We start from the raw sequence: 6,756 nt of genomic DNA, 5'->3' as shown, positions 1-6,756 counted from the left end.
AAATACAAAAGGATGCTCGATATCAAGATCCAGAAGAAGAGGCTAACAATGCCACGAACACTTACGATGCTGGGAATGATGCCAGCAATGAACAGAGAAGAAGATTCAGTGTCATCAATCTGCAACACGTGCCTCTAATGAGGGGGTGAATATAGAATCCTCAACGATTACAACGTCTCTGGGAACTGTGACAACAACAAGGTTTAAACCATTTTGATATATATTGTAACCTATTGGCTAAGGAATAGTGCTGAAAATGAGGTAAATCTAATCCACCACTGTCCTTGGTCTTCTGTAGGGTTTTTAAACTAATACGTGGTGGTTTGTTTTTCCACAGAAATTTGGAGATGCATGAATCTAGTGACTTAAACCAAGTAGCAGATGGTTTTATGGGGATCATTGAGAACAAATAGTTAACTTTTGGTAGTATCATCATTTTAATGGTTGTAACTCTCCCCATAAGTGATATAGGTAAGGACTTCCAACGAGAGAGATCGTCCTCTACTCTCTTTACTAATTGCACATAATCCATCTGTACTTATCAGTTTAATATGTGATATGTCTATGCAAGGACTACATATTAAATGGATTTTTATCAATAGGAGTTGAAAAAGGAGCTTGCTCCGTTCACTCCAAGCATCGACCCGGTACTGCAGTGCCGCTGGGAACGGTGCGCTCTCCTCTGCTCTTGTGAAAAAGCTAACAGCGGTGCAGGATGGAAGTTTCTTTTAGTCTGCTGAGAAAAGAGAGTGAATGCGAAGTAGACTTTAACACGGCTCTGGGAGCGAGCCGAGTGCGGGCTAACCAGGAGAAATGCTTGAAAGAAACGCGACACCGAATGAGCGGTCAGAACAAAGCCTCAATACGGTGTTCCTGTGGTGTTTTTATAAAATGCGGTGAAAATAAAGGTGTGAATGCCCCATAGAAAACTAAAAGGTGGAGCGGAAGTGTTCGGCTGCAAGAAGGTGTGAATGTCCGACTATATTTGGTGAAAAGCAGGTGAAGCAAGGTCTGAATGCCCAACCTTACATCATCAAAAGCGAGATCAGAGGTTTTTGGCTGCAAGAAGGCCATAGTTTGCCAAAAGCGGGTAAGGTGCGAATGACCGACTAAATATCAACAAAAGTGGGGGCGGAGGTCTTCGGATGCAAGTGGGTGTGAATATCCCACCATACAAGTATGGTGGAGAGGAAGCTGTGAATGGCCGACCATAGTTTGCAAAAAGCGGGTGAGAAAAGGTGCGAATGTCCAACCATACATGATCGAAACAGGGTGTTTGGCTGCGACAAGGTGTGAATGTCCACCCATAATTAATGAAAAGCGGGCAACAAGTAGGTTCGAATGCCATACCATACATCATCAAAAGCAGGAGTGGATGTGTTCGGCTACAAGAAGGTTTGAATGTCCGAGCATAGTTTGTAAAAAGCGGGTAACAAAAGGTTCGAATGCCCGAACATACACCATCAAAAGAGGGAGCGGAGGTGTTCCGCTGTAAGACGGTGTGAATGTCCGACCATAGTTGGTAAAAAGTGGGTATGAAAAGGTGCGAATGCCCAAATTCGGCTGCAAAAAACTGTGTTCGGCTGCAAAAAGGTGTGAATGTTCGACTAAAGTTTGTAAAAAGCGGGTAAGACAAGGTGCGAATGCCTGACAATGTATGATCAAAAGCGGGAGCGGAGGTGTTCAGCTGCAAGAAGGTCTAAATGTCCATAGTTAATTGCTAGAAAACATGAAAGAAAATTTTCGAAAATCAATCCGCACATGATCATAAGTGGGAGAGGAGGTGTTCAGCTGCAAGAAAGTGTGAATATCCTACCATAATTGCTGAAAAATGTGTTAGAAACGGTAAGAATCCCGGACCATACCTCATCAAAAGCTAGAGAGGTGGTGTTCGGCTACAAGTAGGTGTGAATGTCAGATCATAATTTGTAAAAAGCTGATGAGAAAGGTGTGAATGACCAACAATAATTGCTGAAAAATGTGTTAGAAAAGGTAAGAATGCCGGACCATTCATCATCAAAAGCGGGAGAAGAGGTGTTCGGCTGCAAGAAGCTGTGAATGTCCAGCCATAATAACTCAAAAACGGGTAAGAAAAGGTAGTATTGCCAGACCATTAAATGATCAAAACAGGGAGCGGAGGTGTTCCGCTGTAAGAAGGTGTGAATGTCCCACCATAATTGGTAAAAAGCGGGTAAGAAAAGGTTAAAATACCCGACTGTACACAATCAATAGCGGGAGCGGAGTTGTTTGGCTACTAAAAGGTGTGAAAGTCCGACCATGGTTTGTAAAAAGCGGGTAAGAAAAGGTGCGAATGCCGGACAATGTATGATCAAAAGAGGGAACGGAGGTTTTCGGCTGCAAGAAGGTCTAAATGTCCAACCATAATTTGTAAAAACCGGGGAAGAAAAGGCTCGGAAGCCCGACTATACACCATCAAAAGCGGGAGCGGAGGTGTTCAGCTGCAAGAAGGTCTGAATGTCCATCAATAATTGCTAGAAAACATGAAAAAAAATGTTCGAATATCCAACCGCACATGATCATAAAAGGGAGAGGAGGTGTTCAGCTGCAAGAAGGTGTGAATGTCCACCCATAATTCCTCAAAAATGGGTAAAAAAAAAGGTGCGAATGCCCAACCATACATCATCAAAAGCAGGACTGGATGTGTTCGGCTACAAGAAGGTTTGAATGTCCGAGCATAGTTTGTAAAAAGCGGGTAAGAAAAGGTGCGAATGCCCGAACCTACACCATCAAAAGAGGGAGCGGAGGTGTTCCGCCATAAGAAGGTGTGAATGTCCGACCGTAGTTGGTAAAAAGCGGGTAAGAAAAGGTTAAAATACCCGACTGTACACAATCAATAGCGGGAAGGGATGTGTTCGGCTACAAGAAAGTGTGAAAGTCCAACCATGTTTTGTAAAAAGTGGTTAAGAAAAGGTGCGAATGCCCAACAATGTATGATCAAAAGAGGGAGCGGAGGTTTTCGGCTGCAAGAAGGTCTGAATGTCCAACCATAATTTGTAAAAACCGGGGAAGAAAAGGCTCGAAAGCCCGACTATACACCATCAAAAGCGGGAGCAGAGGTGTTCAGCTGCAAGAAGGTCTCAATGTCCATCAATAATTGCTAGAAAACATGAAAGAAAATTTTCGAATATCAAACCGCACATGATCATATGCGGGAGAGGAGGTGTTCAGCTGCAAGATGGTGTGAATGTCCACCCATAATTCCTGAAAAATGGGTAAAAAAAGGTGCGAATGCCCAACCATACAACATCAAAAGCAGGCGTGAATGTCAGATCATAATTTGCAAAAACCTGATGAGAAATGGTGAGAATGCCCGACTATACACCATCAAATGCGGGAGCGGAGGTGTTCGGCTGTGAGTAGGTGTGAATGTCCGACCATACTTGCTGAAAAATATGACAAAGCAGTTTTCACTTGGTTTGAGTGAAGGAATTCATTTTATATCAAAATCCGAAATTGTGTAGAACTCGTGGAAATAAGTTTATTCTCGGATTCCTAAAGGTTTAGTGTTGTTCTTTGGTATACTGCAAAGTAATACTTTCTATTTTGTTGAAACCTATTCAGACATGGATAAATATGAAGGACAAAGCAGTTTTAACTTGGTTTGAGTGAAGGAATTCATTTTATATCAAAATCCAAAATTGTGTAGAACTGGTGAAAAGAAGCTTATTCTCGGATTCCTAAAGGTTTAGTGTTGTTCTTTGGTATACTGCAAAGTAATACTTTCTATTTTGTTGAAACCCATTCAGACATGGATAAATATGAAGGACAAAGCAGTTTTAACTTGGTTTGAGTGAAGGAATTCATTTTATATCAAAATCCAAAATTGTGTAGAACTGGTGAAAAGAAGCTTATTCTCGGATTCCTAAAGGTTTAGTGTTGTTCTTTGGTATACTGCAAAGTAATACTTTCTTTTTTGTTGAAACCTATTCAGACATGGATAAATATTAAGGACAAAGCAGTTTTAACTTGGTTTGAGTGAAGGAATTCATTTTATATCAAAATCCGAAATTGTGTAGAACTGGTGATAAGAAGCTTATTTTCGGATTCCTAAAGGTTTAGTGTTGTTCTTTGGTATACTGCAAAGTAATACTTTCTTTTTTGTTGAAACCTATTCAGACATGGATAAATATGAAGGACAAAAGCAGTTTTAACTTGGTTTGAGTGAACGAATTCATTTTATATCAAAATCCGAAATTGTGTAGAACTCGTCAATCGACGCTTATTCTCGGATTCCTGAAAAGGTTTAGAGTTGTTCTTTCCTATCCTGCAAAGTACAACGTTCTTTTTTGTTTAAAGCTATTTAGACATGAATAAATATGAAGGACAAAGAACTTGGTTTGAGTGAAGGAATTCATTTTATATCAAAATCCGAAATTGTGTAGAACTCGTGAAAAGAAGATTATTCTCGGATTCCTAAAGGTTTAGTGTTGTTCTTTCCTATCCTGCAAAGTACAACGTTCTTTTTTGTTTAAAGCTATTATGACATGGATAAATATGAAGGACAAAGCAGTTTTAACTTAATCGGTTTCAACAAAATAGAAAGTATTACTTTGCAGTATACCAAAGACCAACACTAAACCTTTAGGAATCCGAGAATAAACTTATTTCCACGAGTTCTACACAATTTCGGATTTTGATATAAAATGAATTCCTTCACTCAAACCAAGTTAAAACTGCTTTTTCCTTGATATTTATCCATGTCTGAATCGGTTTCAACAAAATAAAAAGTATTACTTTGCAGTATACCAAAGAACAACACTAAACCTTTAGGAATCCGAGAATAAACTTATTTCCACGAGTTCTACACAATTTCGGATTTCTATATAAAATGAAATCCTTCACTCAAACCAAGTGAAAACTGCTTTGTCATATTTTTCAGCAAGTATGGTCGGACATTCACACCTACTCACAGCCGAACACCTCCGCTCCCGCATTTGATGGTGTATAGTCGGGCATTCTCACCATTTCTCATCAGGTTTTTGCAAATTATGATCTGATATTCACACCTGCTTTTGATGATGTATGGTTGGGCATTCGCACCTTTTTTTACCCATTTTTCAGGAATTATGGGTGGAAATTCACACCTTCTTGCAGCTGAACACCTCCTCTCCCGCATATGATCATGTGCGGTTTGATATTCGAAAATTTTCTTTCATGTTTTTTAGCAATTATTGATGGACATTGAGACCTTCTTGCAGCTGAACACCTCTGCTCCCGCTTTTGATGGTGTATAGTCGGGCTTCCGAGCCTTTTCTTCCCCGGTTTTTACAAATTATGGTTGGACATTCAGACCTTCTTGCAGCCGAAAACCTCCGCTCCCTCTTTTGATCATACATTGTCGGGCATTCACACCTTTTCTTAACCGCTTTTTACAAAACATGGTCGGACTTTCACGCATTCTTGTAGCCGAACACATCCCTTCCCGCTATTGATTGTGTACAGACGGCCATTTTAACCTTTTCTTACCCGCTTTTTACCAACTACGGTCGGACATTCACACCTTCTTATGGCGGAACACCTCCGTTCCCTCTTTTGATGGTGTATGTTCGGGCATTCGAACCTTTTCTTACCCGCTTTTAACAAACTATGCTCGGACATTCAAACCTTGTAGCCGAACACATCCAGTCCTGCTTTTGATGATGTATGGTTGGGCATTCGCACCTTTTTTTTTTACCCATTTTTGAGGAATTATGGGTGGACATTCACACCTTCTTGCAGCTAAACACCTCCGCTCCCACTTATGATCATGTGCGGTTTGATATTCAAAAATTTTCTTTCATGTTTTCTAGCAATTATTGATGGACATTCAGACCTTCTTGCAGCTGAACCCCTCTGCTCCCGCTTTTGATGGTGTATAGTCGGGCTTTCGAGCCTTTTCTTCCCCGGTTTTTACAAATTATGGTTGGACATTCAGACCTTCTTTTAGCCGAAAACCTCCGCTCCCTCTTTTGATCATACATTGTCGGGCATTCGCACCTTTTCTTACCCGCTATTTACAAAACATGGTCGGACTTTCACACCTTCTTGTAGCCGAACACATTCGCTCCCGCTATTGATTGTGTACAGTCGGGTATTTTAACCTTTTCTTACCCACTTTTTAGCAACTACGGTCGGACATCCACACCTTCTTATGGCGGAACACCTCCGCTCCCTCTTTTGATGGTGTATGTTTGGGCATTCGAACCTTTTCTTACCCGCTTTTTACAAACTATGGTCGGACATTCAAACCTTCTTGTGGCTGAACACATACACTTCTGCTTTTTATGATGTATAGTTGGGCATTCACACCTTTTCTTACCCATTTTTCAGTAATTATTGGTTGGAAATTCAGACCTTGCAGCCGAACACATCCGCTCCCTCTTTTGATCATACATTGTCGGGCATTCGCACCTTGTCTTACCCGCGTTTTACAAACCATGGTCGGACTTTCACACCTTCTTGTAGCCGAACAACTCCGCTCCCGCTATTGATTGTGTAGAGTCGGGTATTTTAACCTTTTCTTACCCGCTTTTTACCAATTATGGTCGGACTTTCACACCGTCTTACAGCGGAACACCTCCGCTCCCTCTTTTGATGGTGTATGTTCGGGCATTCGAACTTTTTCTTACCCACTTTTTACAAACTATGGTCGGACATTCAAACCTTCTTGTAGCAGAACACATCCACTTCTTCTTTTGATGATGTATGGTTGGGCATTCGCACCTTTTCTTACCCATTTTTCAGGAATTATGGGTG

General features: G+C 41.0%; 1 pseudogene; it reads left to right on the top strand.

Moving 5' to 3' along the window:
* The first annotated feature begins 504 nt into the window (after positions 1-504).
* LOC140283440 (U2 spliceosomal RNA) lies at positions 505-681 on the top strand (annotated as a pseudogene).
* The last annotated feature ends 6,075 nt before the right edge of the window (positions 682-6,756 follow it).

The sequence above is a fragment of the Leuresthes tenuis genome, unplaced genomic scaffold (assembly GCF_036924035.1).
Source record: "Leuresthes tenuis unplaced genomic scaffold, fLeuTen1.0.hap1 SCAF_23, whole genome shotgun sequence".
NCBI classification, from domain to species: Eukaryota; Metazoa; Chordata; class Actinopteri; order Atheriniformes; family Atherinopsidae; genus Leuresthes; species Leuresthes tenuis.
This window is presented reverse-complemented; position numbering and strand designations above follow the sequence as displayed.